Genomic DNA, 15,681 nt, shown 5'->3' on the forward strand with positions numbered 1-15,681 from the left:
TTAGTGGACAGTGATTCCTCATAAATTACCTTTCAATATTCGAAATTCAATGGAAACCCTGGAGAAGACCCACCCAACCATATCATGACTTTTCATTTATGGTGTTCATCAAACCCATTGAATGATGCTTCAGTCAGACTACGTATTTTCCAGAGAATGCTTACTGGTTCGGCTACGAAGTGGTACATTGAGTAACCACGAGCTTCTTTTAATAAATTTACTACCTTAACTACCACGTTTTTAACCCACTTCCAGTTACCCATATGATATGAAACTGGAACAAAACTATTAAACAACTTTAAATAAACTACTGCTACTCATATCTCTGATCATATTGATGAGTGGCATCGTCGTCGTTGAATGGTTAAAACTTATGTTGATCATCTTTTAGCTGAGTGGTTTATAAAATCCTTGTTTCCATCTATCACCAAGGATGTGGTGAAAGGTGGAGTTGTCACTGAAGAGAAAGTAATTGCTCGTGCCCAATATTTGGACTTGATTTATACACAATCTGGCACGCTTTATGACAAGATTCTAAATGCATCCTGACCAAATTTCATTGTTCCTCCACCGCCAATGAGTAAGGACTCTCATGCTGGTGATGGTGTGATTGGTTCTTCGAGCACACAAACGACAGGTAGACTATCTGGTCAAACATTTGCCATTTCCAATCAAACTACAAATTCATTTGATAACATTCTTGCTTCCGAAATCAATGCCGTGTAATCTGACAAAGGCAAGAATGAAAAGAAACCAGGAAGCAAGAAGAAGGGAAAAACAAGAAGAAACAAGATAATTCCCCTCCAGAGAAATCATCAGATTCCTCTACTTTGGCTAGGAAACCTTGTTACCCATGTTTGATCTATAACGATGAGCACTTTACGCAAGATTGTCCTCACCGATATGAAGTCTCAAATCTTCTTAAGAATTATAATACATATGTGGCGTTCACTGATCCTTTTCCAAAATCGAAGACAAATATGGCTGCTACATACCCTTCCACTTCCCAAGTGCTTATGCTATCCCCCTCTAAGCCTAAAATTGAAGTTTTGGTGTCAACACGAAGTAAACATTATGGAAATCAACTGTCGTCGTTGAATAACCAGGTTGATAAACCTAATCCTTCGACTTCGACTTCATCTGATCCTATTCCACTGCCTATTGCACTAGAGTTAACAATAAAACCACCTAAGGGAGTTGTACATAAATCAACATTTAACCCTTGAGCTCGAGCTGCACAGAACTATAACATAGTAGAATATTTGGCTCAGTCGCCTTCTACTATGTCAAAGTTCGAGGTGCTTCAAAATTATCCCTCCCAAAAGTAGGCTTTGTTGTCAGCAATAGGTGGAATTGATCCAACTGATTCCAATCTTGTGGTTTTCAACCATGCAGGTTATACGCCATGGTTATCGGCACAATTAGAATTCATGATTCAAGTAAATACCTTGAATAAATTTATTCACCGAACCATTATTGACGAGGAGGAATCTACTTTTATTATGTCTATGAATTGCTGGAAAACACTTGGTTCACCGCCTTTTTCACATTCACCAGCAATGTTAAAATCTTTTGACAGTTGCACATATACGCCTTGTGGAATATTGAGTAATCTGCAAATCGAACTAGGGGAAAAATAGTAACTGTTGAAGTTGAGGCTGTTGACAGACCCCTTGACTACAGCATTTTGCTAGGAAGACTGTGGGTTTATGTTATGGATGCTATGGTTTCAACATACTTTTGTACAATTGCATTCCCTCATAAGGGAGGAATCACAGTTATCGACCAAGTCACTTTCTTCGCCTCTAGTTCATAGGCTACTAGAAGAATTATGTTAGTACAGGAACCCCCGCTATCTCTTCAAAACATTGGTGTAGATCTCGTCAAGGATCCTTCCCTAATGGGTAGTTTTTCACTATCGTCACCATCAAAATTGGCGGAAGTGGAAAAAGTTGAGACTTGCAACATGATATCTTCCACTTCATTTGACTTAAGGAAGATTACCAATAGTTCTGAAGTTGATAGTAATAATGAAATCATGCTGCTAAGCCCTATTGAGCTTGCATAGCAATCAATCTTTCTGGCTTGCGCGACAAACCCAAATCCATCTTCACCAATTGTATGGGTAGATCGTTCATTAGAATATGGTACTTCCTCTGATCCTTTTTCACGTATATTTTCTACTGATGAAGGAATCATCCAATCAATGATGACGGAAGAAGAACCATGGGAAGATTATCATCATCATTCCCATCTTCCAGATCACATAGAATATTTTTCAAATGAACTTAATCACCCTTCAGTTGTTGATTTCCTTTCGAATTCTGTTTTCATAGATACAATAGATTCTGAGTGAAACCTGTCAAATATCGAAGAAACAATTTCTATCAATATTTCGACCAAACCTAAAGTTGTAGAAAACATTCATGTTGGAAAATCTTGTTCTCCATCAGAACTTGATATTTACTGTGCTCTCTTTCGTGAATTCTGAGATATATTTGCATGGTCATATGAGGAGATTCTAGGAATTGACTCTAGTATAGTTGAACATGAAATCAAAATGTATCCTAATGTCAAACCAGTGTGATAGTGCCACCGTCCTATTCATCCAAAGAAGGCTGCTGCCATTAAAACAGAAGTCGAACAACTTTTTCATGTTGGTTTCATATACCCTGTTCCTCTTACTGATTGGGTTTCCAATATTATTCCTGTCATGAAGAAACAAGGGAAAATACAAGTGTGTGTCGATTATAGGTATGTTAATTAGGTTTTTCCAAAAGACAATTATCCCACTCCCTTTATTGACTAGATTATTGATGAATGTGCCAGATGTGAAATATTCTCATTTATGGATGGTTTTTTCGGATATAATCAAATCAATATCTGCACAAAGGAACAATCTAAAACAACTTTTATTTGTCCATGGGGCACATTTGCTTACAGGAAACTCCCTTTTGGTTTGAAGAACGCAGGGAAAACTTTTTAGAGGGCAATGAACTATGCCTTCAATGATATCAACATATTGTTCAATGATATCTTGATGATTTACCTGCTCATTCACGAAAGTGAATAGATCATGCGCAGCATTTGAGAGATGTATTTTTACGGTGTCGACACTACAAAATACGACTCAATCCACACAAATGTGTGTTTTGTGTTGGTTCTGGTCATTTGCTTGGTTTCATAGTGTCTAAGGAAGGAATTCGACTCGACCCACTTAAGGTTCAGGCAATTCTTGACTTGCCTCCACCTTCAAATCTACTACAGTTACAGATACTCTAAGGGAAGGCTAACTTTCTGAGGAGGTTCATTCCCAATTATGCTGAAATGGGTAAAGGATTTACTCGTATTTTGAAAAATGGGATACCCTTCCAATGGGATCAGGTTGCACAAGCTTCCTTTAATGCTTTTAAAGATACCTTGGTTAAAGCCTCATTAATGTATTCCCCAAATTATCAAAATGACTACTTCTTGTATCTCGCCGCTGCAGATACAACCATTGGAATGGTTTTAGTCCAAGAAGAAGATGGGATAGAACATCCGATATATTATTTGAGCCGCAATCTCAATGATACATAAATTAAGTACTCTTACGTTGAAAATTTAGCTCTCGCTGTTGTTCAAGTAGTACAAAGATTTCACCACTATATCCTGCTCTGAAAGACCACTGTCATTTCGGATTGCAACCCTATGACATATATTTTTTCATGTCAATTGTTGGGGGGAAGATACTCAAAATTTATTGTCATTTTGCAGGAATTTGATTTGGAATTCATTAAATCCAAATCAAAGAAATCTCTAGTTTTCGTTGACCTTCTTTGCGGACTTCCCTCGAATGCCATTGATTCAACATCAGAACCATCAATTCTAGATGAGTCTCTATTCCTGATTTCATCATCTGAACCATGGTACGAAGATATATTGATTTATCTCCAGACTCAAACTTTCCGACCCGATACCTCTTGCTCGCAACAGCAACGTATCTGATACCAAGCCAAAGATTAACTGATCGTTGGTGACACTCTTTAACATTGTGGTATTGATACAATTTTATGGAGGTGCCTCATTCATGAGGAAGCCGAGAAAGTTTTGAATGATTGCCATTCAGGTGCTTGTGGTGGACACTTATCTGGTTATGCTACCACACAGAGAATTCTCTATGCTGGTTACTTCTGGCTTACCATATTCAAATATTGCATTATTGTTGTTAGAAGCTGTCATGCATGCCAAATCTATGACCGTAAAGCTAGATTAACACTTGCACCATTGCATCATATCATTGTTGTTGGACCATTCGCCAAATGGGGCATTGACTTCATGACATGTAACCCTACCTCGGCCGGGGGGGCATGGGTACATTATAGTCGCCATTGACGTTTTCACAAAATGGGCCGAGGCGATGTCTACATTAAATAATAGTGGTGGGATGGCTGCACTTTTCTTTTCAACCATGTGGTTTCCCGGTTTGGTGTACCGCAGGCTATAATTACAGATTATGGGGTGCATTTTGGCAATCACATGATGAGTGAATTAACTACCAAGTTAGGACTTTCACATGATAGTTCTACTCCTTATTATCCACAAGCTAATGGACAAGTTGAGGCCATCAAAAAAGTCCTGAAGTGAATGCTTCAAAGAAGGATAAGGGTTCATAAACAAAACTGGCATTTAATCTTGTACTCTTCTTTGTGGGCATATCAAACCTCGGTAAGGAATGCAACTGGATTCACACCCTTTCAATTGGTGTATGGTCTGGAGGCAATCTTGCCGATACAATGTGAAATTTCATCTCTCAAACTCACGATTGACCTGTTACCCGACACTTCTAATGAAGAAGTGTGTTTCTTAGAATTCATCCATCTAGATGAAACCCTTCGTGAAACCGCATTGGCTAACGAAGCACATAAGAAACATATCAAGGCGCAATATGATAGAAATGTCAAGCCTCACATTTTCTCAGAAGGAGACCTGGTCTTACTTTATGATCAGGAAGTTGATAAACTTGGAGCAGGAAAATTTGAACCACTATGGATGGGCCCTTACATTGTCAAGCGTGTTTTGGCAAAAAGTGCCTACGAGTTGGTGGATTATGATGGAATTCCATTGTCATAGCCCTGAAACAGAATGTACCTCAAATGTTACTATTCTTAATTGAGTGTAGTAAAATCATTGTATATATGCGTTAATTTCATGTGCATGTGTCAGTGTGTCTTTTAGAAATTTTCATGTGGTTAAGTAAACCACTTTGCATTTGTTGCAGATGTCGGAATCCCTGGAACCATTTGTTGGTTACACCGATGGTGCTAGTCGTAGTACACAGAACCTATCTTCTGCAGCATGGGCCTTTTTCACTCCAAGTGGCGAGTTAGTGAGTTTTAAAGGGATTTGTAACGGTCATTCTACAAACAATAACGCTTAGTATAACGCGTTGATCTAACTTCTCTCTGATGCCATTTCACTTGGCATTCGCCAAATCATTGTTAGGCTGGACTCACAACTCGTCATATTGCAACTAAAAAACATTTATGCCGTCCAAAACCCAACAATTCTTCTTATGTTCCTTAGAGTTCGTATTTTGGAAAGACATTTTGAGTACATTCAATATCAACATATTTCTAGAAACTTTAACACATTAGTTGATTCATTAGCGAACTATGTGTTAAACAATCATTTGCGACACATGTAAAAGTAAATTTTCAATTCACATCATTAGCTGAATAAGGTTGCACATAACCATATATAAAACTCTGAAAGTATAAAATAGATAGATGTTTTAAATTTTTTTACAAAATTTGGGTCTAAGACATGTTTGGTCATCTGACTTAAAAACTCAAAATGCATACAAAAATCATCCTATGTAGACCTAGTGATGCTCATGATAACAGGTCACATCCTAAGCTATCATGCGCAATAGCCACATCCAACGGCCAGGAACACCAATAGTATGGCGCTGCAGCCTCATGGGTAACTCCTCTATCCGGATATCCGAAATACTGAGGGTTAACCCCTCTACATGATCCTGGAACTCTGCCAGTGTCTCTGTCAAATCGAAATCCTGGAGAACTGCCCTCCCAACATTTCTCTGCGTTGGTCCACCTGCCTCTTTTTGGTGTCCCATAAGTTGAATAGTACCAAAATCTGTATGCATGAGAATGATTTTAGTTTAGTCTTGGAAACATAAAAAACACAAAAACACGTAGAAACTTAAAAAACAAAAACATTTGGTCAATTTTTTTTACCTATAGCACCCCATTGAGTGCCCACTGGTAAACTCAACTCTAGATCTCCATGAAAATCCATCCTTGCATATGGATGATCCTCAATGAAAATGTGTTGTCGATCAAGCCAATTGAAGAATGTAGTAGAAAATGTAATTGATGACTGACCAACATGTCTAGCCATCAATTCGACCCACCTCTGCATTCGTGGATCTCTAGGACTAGCTACACCCAGTGTTACATGCTGAGGTTGCATCAATGGAATTCTCTCTAAGGTAAAAGTGATTAAGAGCGATCCATAGCTAAAATTATTTGTCTTACCGCTCTTTACCTTTGTCACCTACACTTTTAGTAAAGAAAGTATGTCCTCACACCAGTTGAATAAAGTTGGATCAAGAGACTGAAGTGAATACTACATGTATGATCTGTTTGCCAGATGAAGTTTCACACTACCTGCCAAATTTATGATAGTGAATAGGATTGTTCTCAAAGGCAAATCATGAATATATTTGATGATTATCTTTCCGTCTTTTCTAGGCTGTGCACTGGCCGACAAAATTTTCGAGCATAGTCCCTCACTGATTCACCCCCACTGGAAGAACCTGAAAGAGAAATGGGGGAACCATGTCTCGACAACCCTGTAAGAAAGTAAACATCTTCAATCATAATAGGAACCACTTTGTGCCTTATGTGAAAAGTCCGATCTGTTGGATCCCATGGATGAAATAGGAACTGAAATAGTTCTGATTGTTGCCTCATCCCAGACAACCTAAAGTATTTGAGCAACCCACTGTTTTTGAGGGCCTCCTTAGTACCCAGATCATTTAGGGTAACCATGTCTTATTATTTATGCTCTCTTTATCACCAAGTAATAGACATTCTGACATGATGAAAGCCTAAATCCAAACCATAAGCTTAGTTAGGATCCATTTCATGCAAAAAACTGGAGAAATTTTGGGCCAAACAAGTGAAACAAGTCTGTGAAACTCACCCAGCGTAGCCCAGGCAAGGAGACGGAGCACTGCACAGCAGTTAAACTTTTGTCTGGGTGCTTTGCAGCGCAGTTTTTGACATGGAAGGCTATGCTGATCCCAGGGTGAAATATTATAACCCTAGGGGCCCTAATAACCATAAAAACTTGTATGAAACTGTAAAAGAATGACATGAAAATAAAGAGGAGGCGTAGATATCCTACCTGGTCTAGATGGCATGAGATTTGTGTTAGGATATTCCGACACATAGGATCATGATTTACTGGAGCTTGAGCCAGTAAAGAAGAGGCTCTTGACACTTTTGCAGAAGCTTCAGGCCATCCACATTGGGAAGCAGCTATGAATGAAGAATATCATTCATTAATGACAAATGATACATGGGATCTTGTTCCTCTACCAAAGGGACGCAAACTTGTTAGATGTAAATGGGTTTACAGAACCAAGTATGGACAAGATGGGAAAGTTGATAAACATAAAGCTCGTCTCGTTGCTAAGGGATTTTCACAGGTTGAAGGCATTGACTACACTGAAACCTTCTCCCCTGTTGCCAAAATGAACTCTATCCGCCTTGTTCTTTCCCTTGCTGCCTCTTTAAAATGGGAAGTCCATCAGATGGATGTTAAATCTGCCTTCTTGCATGGGGACTTGCAGGAAGAAATCTATATGGAACAACCCATTGGCTTCATACAAACAGACTCCAGCCTTGTTTGTCGACTTAAGAAATCCCTTTATGGCCTCAAGCAAGCTCCTCGGGCTTGGTATGCCAAAATGGATAACTTTCTTTTAGAATATGGCTTTTCTAGGTGTCATTCTGACAATACTGTCTACACCAAGAAAGTGGGAAACTCTCTTATCATCCTTGTTCTTTATGTTGATGATCTTATTCTTACTGGTAGTGATCCCAACCTTATATACCATGTGAAGTCCAGCCTTAAAAAGAAATTTGAAATGACAGACTTAGGACATTTACACTATTTTCTCGGTCTTCAAGTCTTGCAATCCCAAGAGGGTATTTTCCTTTCCCAGTCCAAGTATGCTTGTGATATTCTTCGTCATTTTCACATGGAAGACTGTAAGCCAGCCCCTTCTCCCTTTCAATCTGGAGTCAAACTTTCAGTCTCTTGTACTTCTCCTGAAGTTGATGCTACCTTATACCGTCAACTTGTCGGAAAACTCTTGTATTTAACCCATACTCGTCCTGATCTTTCCTTTGCTGTTGGCCTTGTTGCTCGTTTTATGCAAAACCCCCGTGAAAGTCATTGGAAAGCAGCTAAAAGAATACTTCGTTATGTTCGAGGTACAATACAGTTTGGGATTCATTACAGTGCCAAAGCAGCTCCTCTGTTAGTTGGTTTCACTGATTCTGATTGGGCTGGTGACCCTGATGATCGGAAGTCTACTGCCGGTTATGTCTTCACTCTTGGTTCAGGACCTATTACATGGGCTTGTAAGAAACAGGCTGCCATTTCTCTTTCGTCAGCAGAAGCAGAGTATCGTGGTTCCGTGGAAGCTAGTAAGGAAGCCTTGTGGCTTCGTCAGATCCTATCAGAGTTTAGCTTTGAGCAGCAGCATCCAACCACACTTTGGTGTGATAATCAAAGTGCCATTCAGCTATGCAAAGATCCAGTCCAGCATCAGTGCAGCAAACACATTTAACTACACATGCACTTCATCAGAAAGCTCATTCATGACCATGTTCTTGAAGTGCAATATTGTCCAACAGATGATCAGGTTGCAGACATCTTCACAAAGGCTCTCACAGAGGCGAAGTTCACTAAACTTCGATATATGCTTGGAGTTCAGGAAGTTGTCACTAAGGGGGGATAGGCTCTAGTGCCTCCTTCCTTCTCCTATTGAGTCATATTTGTAAATCCTTCAATCCTATCCCAAGTTGTTCTTAAGGGGGGATGTTAGGATATTCCGACACATAGGATATAGTTAAGTTCAACTTGGTCTAGTATAGAGTTAGGTAAAGTGTGTTTCTTTACCGTTGTACATTTTGTAACTTACAATCCGACGGTCACGATATGTAGTGATTCGATGGTTCACTCTCACCTCGGTATTACCAACACTTGATCCGTGGCTTGACACCCGATTGGTCCATGAGTTCTATTTAAAGCGCATGGAGGGTCATTGTTCGGGTAATCCGTGCATGAGAGAAGCTTATGTAAATTTTCATTCTTTGATTAATAAATTGCCTGTAGTACCCACGTTGGGACAGGCCGTGGACTGTTTCCCTCCTTGCACTCTGAGGGTTTTAACCACGTCAAAAATACTGGTGTATTGATTTGAGATCTGGTTGTGAGCGGTGTCCTTTTGGTATTCTTTCTGTGGAACTTACCCTGTAAATTCCTACAATTTGTTCCAAAGAATCTCTCGCAATCAGCTGCTAAAGATCGAGGTAAAAAACAGGGTCAGAGCACAAACTGAATGGTAAATATCAAATGGTGAAAATAACATGGTAAATTCTTGTTTTATGTTTATTTCATGATCATTAAATGAGTAAACTTTAGTATTTACCTATTTTTACCAATGAAACAGGTATGTTTAATCCATTTAGTGTTGCTTTGAACAAATTTACAAATTACTTGTAGAATTTGACGTGCGCGATCGTGAATTATACTTTGACCACATAGCATAATTTTATCTCTTTCTCAAGCTCTATTAAATATCGAAGAAGGAATGCCATTGGAGTCCTATTTAAGCTCTTTTTAGACTCTTGAAATATGAAAAGATTACCGAGCGCTTGTCCTTTTCAGCTTGTTAATGGATTGGAAACAACATCTACTCAGTATAAGTTTAACCCTTTTCCGGACTGAGTTAGATTTATTACGAAAAGGGAATAAGTTGATCGAACATGGTCAATAGGTTCTCTCTCATATTATTTTACATTTTTTCAGACTTGAGAGACAAATATATGAAAAATAACTTGTGGAGTTTTATTTTTGTCCCTTTTAAAACTCTCTAAACATGAAAAGGATCGAGTTATCATTGTCGTTAAACTCGTTAAAAAATCAAATAGCGACAAACTTGTCCATCATGACAAGACTGAGTTTCACCTTCGCTAGACTCATTAAAACATCGCATAGCGATGGATTCACTTGAAGGGTGGAATTATACAACAAGCATATGTTATCCTCCTCAAACTTGATAAAAATAAAGAGGTACTAGTCATTAATGACTAGGGAAAATGGGAAAAGGGGTAAACCACTTTATGGCAGCACGTCGCTCTTGAACATGACACTTTCACTTCATCATTGTGACTATTTGGGTCCGGTTATCTGCTTGATGGTCATCATACCTTGGTCTATCATACCATCCATTACTTTGGTTTTGGGTCAATGTGGCCAATTCATTCAGTGTCACCGACATGTTCAAGAGAAGCCATTCAATTAAAGTCATCCTTTGCAATACTCATAAACCTTCATTTTCATGACCACCATTCCTGAACCTTGTGTCGTCAGTCACATTCTGTCTCCAAAAATCATTACACTCATTTCGTGTCATTGATGTGGGATACATCAAGGCCCTCCTGCGACGAGTCACTTCTTGTCGACATCAGCACATTATCCAAGAAGTTGTCTTCGGAACACCCTTCCAGTACTTTGAGGCTTGCATACATCAATGGAAAGTTTCTCACTTTCGGCGATAGGTTGACATCATTGGCCTTCGACCGAAAGACTTTGTATGGTGTTTGACATCAAAACATCCATTCACACCATGCAGAATGTACTGTAGTACCTTGAGGATCATTATCATTATCAGTGATTTCTCTCACGTCTGTTAACGACTTACATCATTGGCTGGTAATCAGATGGTGTCTTCCCATGTTCGACTTCACATCACATATTCACATGGTTAGACTCGTACTTGAGCGAATGATTGAATGAGATAGAAGACCCAAGATCTAGTTTCATTCATCCACGCTGTGATTTCAGGAAAGTACCAAATCATCTATACGATGTATTTACACTAATGGTCATCCCATCATGGGTCTATATTTATAGACAACTATCTATGTACTTGTAATGAAAGTTTATATGCTGAGCATGGGTATGCCTTCCCTCAGCAATTCATGAAAAATAAAAATAAAAATAAAAATATCATGATATTGTGTATTGTAATTGATGCAAGTCACAATCCGCTTCGGAACCTCCTCATCACATCGTAAATCATATCACTTGACATTAACATTTTCGACTTCATGCCTTAGGGGGTAGCTGTTACAGATCCACTTGGGCACATCACTCCCAACATGCAGATCAGTACTTTTAGGGCTCATCAAACCCTAACTGAGTTGCTATATGCCCTAGACAAGTCATCACTTTGGATGCCTCCTTCCCTGAGAGTCTCTTGGCCTGAATCCCTCAAAAAATTCCTCCTTGAGGGGCTAGTGCAGCCTTGGTTAGGGGTAAGTGCACTTCAGTGCAGGTAGGCCCATGTTAGGGTGCATTTCGGAGGACTTAAGCCCACTTTGACCTGTGCTGGGTGAGATTGAGTGAAATCCTCATAGGGTTATGGGAATATTATTATCTTCTGGAGCCTTCTAGAAGATTCCCACACTTCTCATCTCCTATGAGCTCGAAATTGGATAGGGAATGAGTTAAGTAACCTCCTATCCTCTCATCCCTTCCTCCATGGAAACTAAATATAAGTTTGGAAGGCCATTCAATACCCTCATTTATGACCAAACCTCCTCCATTTTCCTATAAATTGAGCACTCATCTAAGTGATCAAGGGCTGGACTTTGGAAATTTGTACAAAGATACTATTGGTGTGAGGTTTGAGATTGTAAGCAAGTATTGTTATGCCGCCAGAGTGTTGTGCTTTTGATGTGATGTTGGTAGGAACCTAAGCTGGAAGAGTGACAATGGATCGGACTTCATGGTTGTAATTCTTCCTTCTACTTAATAATGTTGTTTATACCTTTTCCCATATTCTTTTCTTTATGTATGATGATTATATGTGTAAATGCTTTCAGTTCCATTTTCTTATAGTAGATAGATCTCTTTCTTTGATTGGTTTTTGTCCTCTATTTATGATTGCAAGTACTTGTTGAGTGGGTTAAGTTTGAGAAGGAGCGATGGGAGCCAAACAAAGGAGAAAAAGGGAAAGTGAAAGATAACAAGTAGGTCCCTTGTCTTATCTATCTTCTATAGAAAAAGGTTAAGCGCTTTAAATTTGTTGTTCTAGGTGTAGCTACCCACCTAGGGAAATTGTATTTGTTTGTAGATGCAAAATTCCATAGGACAATAGGGACCTAACATGCCCCTCTCCTTCAAAAAGTGTTGTCCTCAATGCTTGAGTATTTCAGGATGCTTCTGTATAAAACTCTTATCCTCCCATGTGGAATCTTCAGCGGGTAAGTTCTTCCACTTGATGAGATACTCTAAAATTGATTGATTTTGTAGCTATCCATTTCTTGTTTTTGTGACTGCTTCTAGTTCCAATATGATTTTTCCTTCCTCGTCAAGTTTTGCAATATTCTTCTCACTTATAACCTTCTTTAAGCATGAAACATGGAAAACTGGGTGCACTCAGGAAGATGTGGGAAGCTCCAATTTGTATGCCATAGTACCAATATTTTGTAACACCTTGTACGAACCATAATACTTTGGTGATAATTCATTATCCTTCTTAGCTTGCTCTAGGGATATTTTTTTGTATGGTTGTAGTCGTAGAAATACCCAGTCACCTACATGAAAACTTCTTTCGCTATGATGTTGATCTGCCTGTTGTTTCATTCTATTCTGCACCAAAGTGAGGTTATCCTTTAAGATTTTAAACTTGTTGTTGATGCTTGATGTGATCTTCCATTTCTTGAACCTTAGACTTTTCTTTTAAAGATGATGTGATGGATGGTGGATGATATCCATAAAGTTTCATAAATGGGCTCATTTTTGCTACAGTATGGAAGGAAGTATTATACCACCATTCAGCCAGAGACAACCAATTGACCCATTATGTCTGTTTCTCAGATACAAATTAATGAATCTATCCTTCCAAACATTTTTTCACTATCTCAGTTTGCTCCTCAGATTGAGGACGATAAGATGAGCTATGAGCTAACTGAGTACCCAAATATTCCACCTCTTGTACTCCAAAGAAACATTTGGAGTCTTTTGCATATAATTGTTTCTCCTCCAATAGTTTGAGCACCTTGTCAACATTTTGAACATGATCATTCCAAGACTTGTTGTAGATTAGTATATCATAAAAAAATACTAACACAAATTTTCTAAGGAAGGGTTTGAAAATGGAACTCATGAAACCTTGAAATGTAGAAGGTGCATTAGTAAGGCCAAAAGGCATGGCCAAAAATTCATAATGACCCTCATGAGTTCTAAATGTTGTTTTTGGAATGTCTTCAGTCTTCATTCTGATTTGATGATATCCTGAATGAAGATCCAACTTGGTGAAGTAAATTGCTCCATGTAATTCATCCAATAATTCATCAATGACAAGAATGGGAAATTTATCTTTAATCGTAAGCTTTTTGAGCTCCTTATAATCTTGACACATGTGCCCTGATCCATCCTTCTTGTGTACCAATACCACTGGAACAAAGAAAGAACTTTGAATAGGTTGAATTATACCAACCTCTAACATTTCTGCAACATTACGTTCAATTTCACTCTTTTGGGCATATGGATATTTGTAAGGTCTGATGGTTGGGGGAACACTTCCTGGAATCAAATGAATAACATGATCATGATCAAGAATAGGTGGGATGCCTTTGGAAGTCTCAAATACCTTGGAATGATTGTCCAAAACGTTTTGGAGATCTGGAGAAATAGATGATTTCGACGTGGGAGCCTCTAGTGAATATAATTGTACAATTACGCCACATTGTTATTTCTTTAGAAGCTTTGTCATGTCGTTAGAGCTGATTATATTCCCTAGTTTCCCTACGATACCCCTTAATTCAACTTCCTTTCCTTCCCAAAAAATTTGAAGAAAAGTTCTTGAAAATTAAAAGCTATCATACCCAAAGATTGTAGAGTCCTAGTACAACATTTTCACTACCCATTGGAATGGAAAGAATTGGACTATTCAAGACATATTATCCCATGGGTAGATTGATATTATGGCACTTTCCAAAGAAATTTATGGTTCCTCCATTTGCAACCATTACTTGACACTCTGGTGCTAGATACAGGAAGCAATTCAATTAATTTCCTATCTTACAATGAATAAAATTATGGGTACTACCCAAATCAATCAACACTATTACATTTTTCTTCTTGATATGCCCTTCTATCTTGTGAGTTTGAGGAGTGGTAATTCCTTTCAATGCATTACAAGATATGGTTAGATTCATTTCTTGTTTCTTTGGGATTGGTTCCTGGTGTATATCCTCTTCTTTTGACATTTCTTGTTCCCTTTCTTGCTCCTCTTCCCCATCTATGTAGATTAATTAATTCTCAACACACTTATGACCTTTAATGTATTTTCTATCACAATAGTAAAAAATCCCTTTTTCTCTTTTTCCTCCAATTGTTGTGGTGAAAGGCTAGGAGCAATAACACTTCCATGTTTATAGTTATGAGTGGTGGGCTTCCTTGTTGCCATAATTTTGCTTTCAATTTTTCTTACCAACCTGGATGCCTTCTCCAATGAATCAGGTTCCCAAAGATGAACCTCATGTTGGATGTTATAATTTAAAGTCCCTATGAAGATTTCAATCCTATGCTTCTCTGGAATATCATTTACCCTTATATTCAATTTTTGGAAGTCCTCAATGTGTTCTGCTATTGAACCCTTTTGTTTGAGATTTATCAATTGGTTAAAGAAGGTGTTGCTCTTCGTATCCTCATAATGTGATATCATTTCCTCTGTGAAAATTGACCAGGTGAAAAGTTGTTTACGAGAACAAATCCCTCTATACCATACAAATTGATTCGGTTCTAAATATAAAGATGCAATACGTACCTTTTGTGGCGGTTGCACATCATGTAGATCAAAATATTGATCCATATGTAGTATCCAAGTTACCAGATCATTGCCATCAAATTTACTCATATATATATTTGGAATACGGTGGGTCTTCAATCCAACGTTAGAGTCTATGAAATCATGATTAACATTTCTTTTGTTCTCATCATGAGTTTCCTATACTACCTTTTTGGCATTAGGAAGCCTTTCTTGTAGTGACTTTGTCCCACTTTCCTTCAAACCTTCCATGTCTTTCTTCAAATATTCCATGTTGCCATTCAATTTTTCTTCTATACCATTTATCTTATTTATCATATCTTCAATCACGTTCTTCAAATCATCCCTCCAATTTTGCTTACTAGGTGTTTCTATTTTCTTGATTCGAGTAATTATTTTTCTTGCGTTTAGGAGCTTGATCTTGAATATGTTGTATCTTTGGAATTTCTGATCTCGAAGGTTTGATGTTGCAACCTATGGTAGCCCTCTACATCCTCTTTCCAATGCCACCAGTCTGATCAAAATTGGATTCTCCAAGA

Source organism: Pinus tabuliformis, chromosome 2_1, assembly GCF_031772625.1.
Source record: "Pinus tabuliformis cultivar Carrire ecotype Pingquan chromosome 2_1, CPIR1, whole genome shotgun sequence".
Taxonomy (NCBI): domain Eukaryota; kingdom Viridiplantae; phylum Streptophyta; class Pinopsida; order Pinales; family Pinaceae; genus Pinus; species Pinus tabuliformis.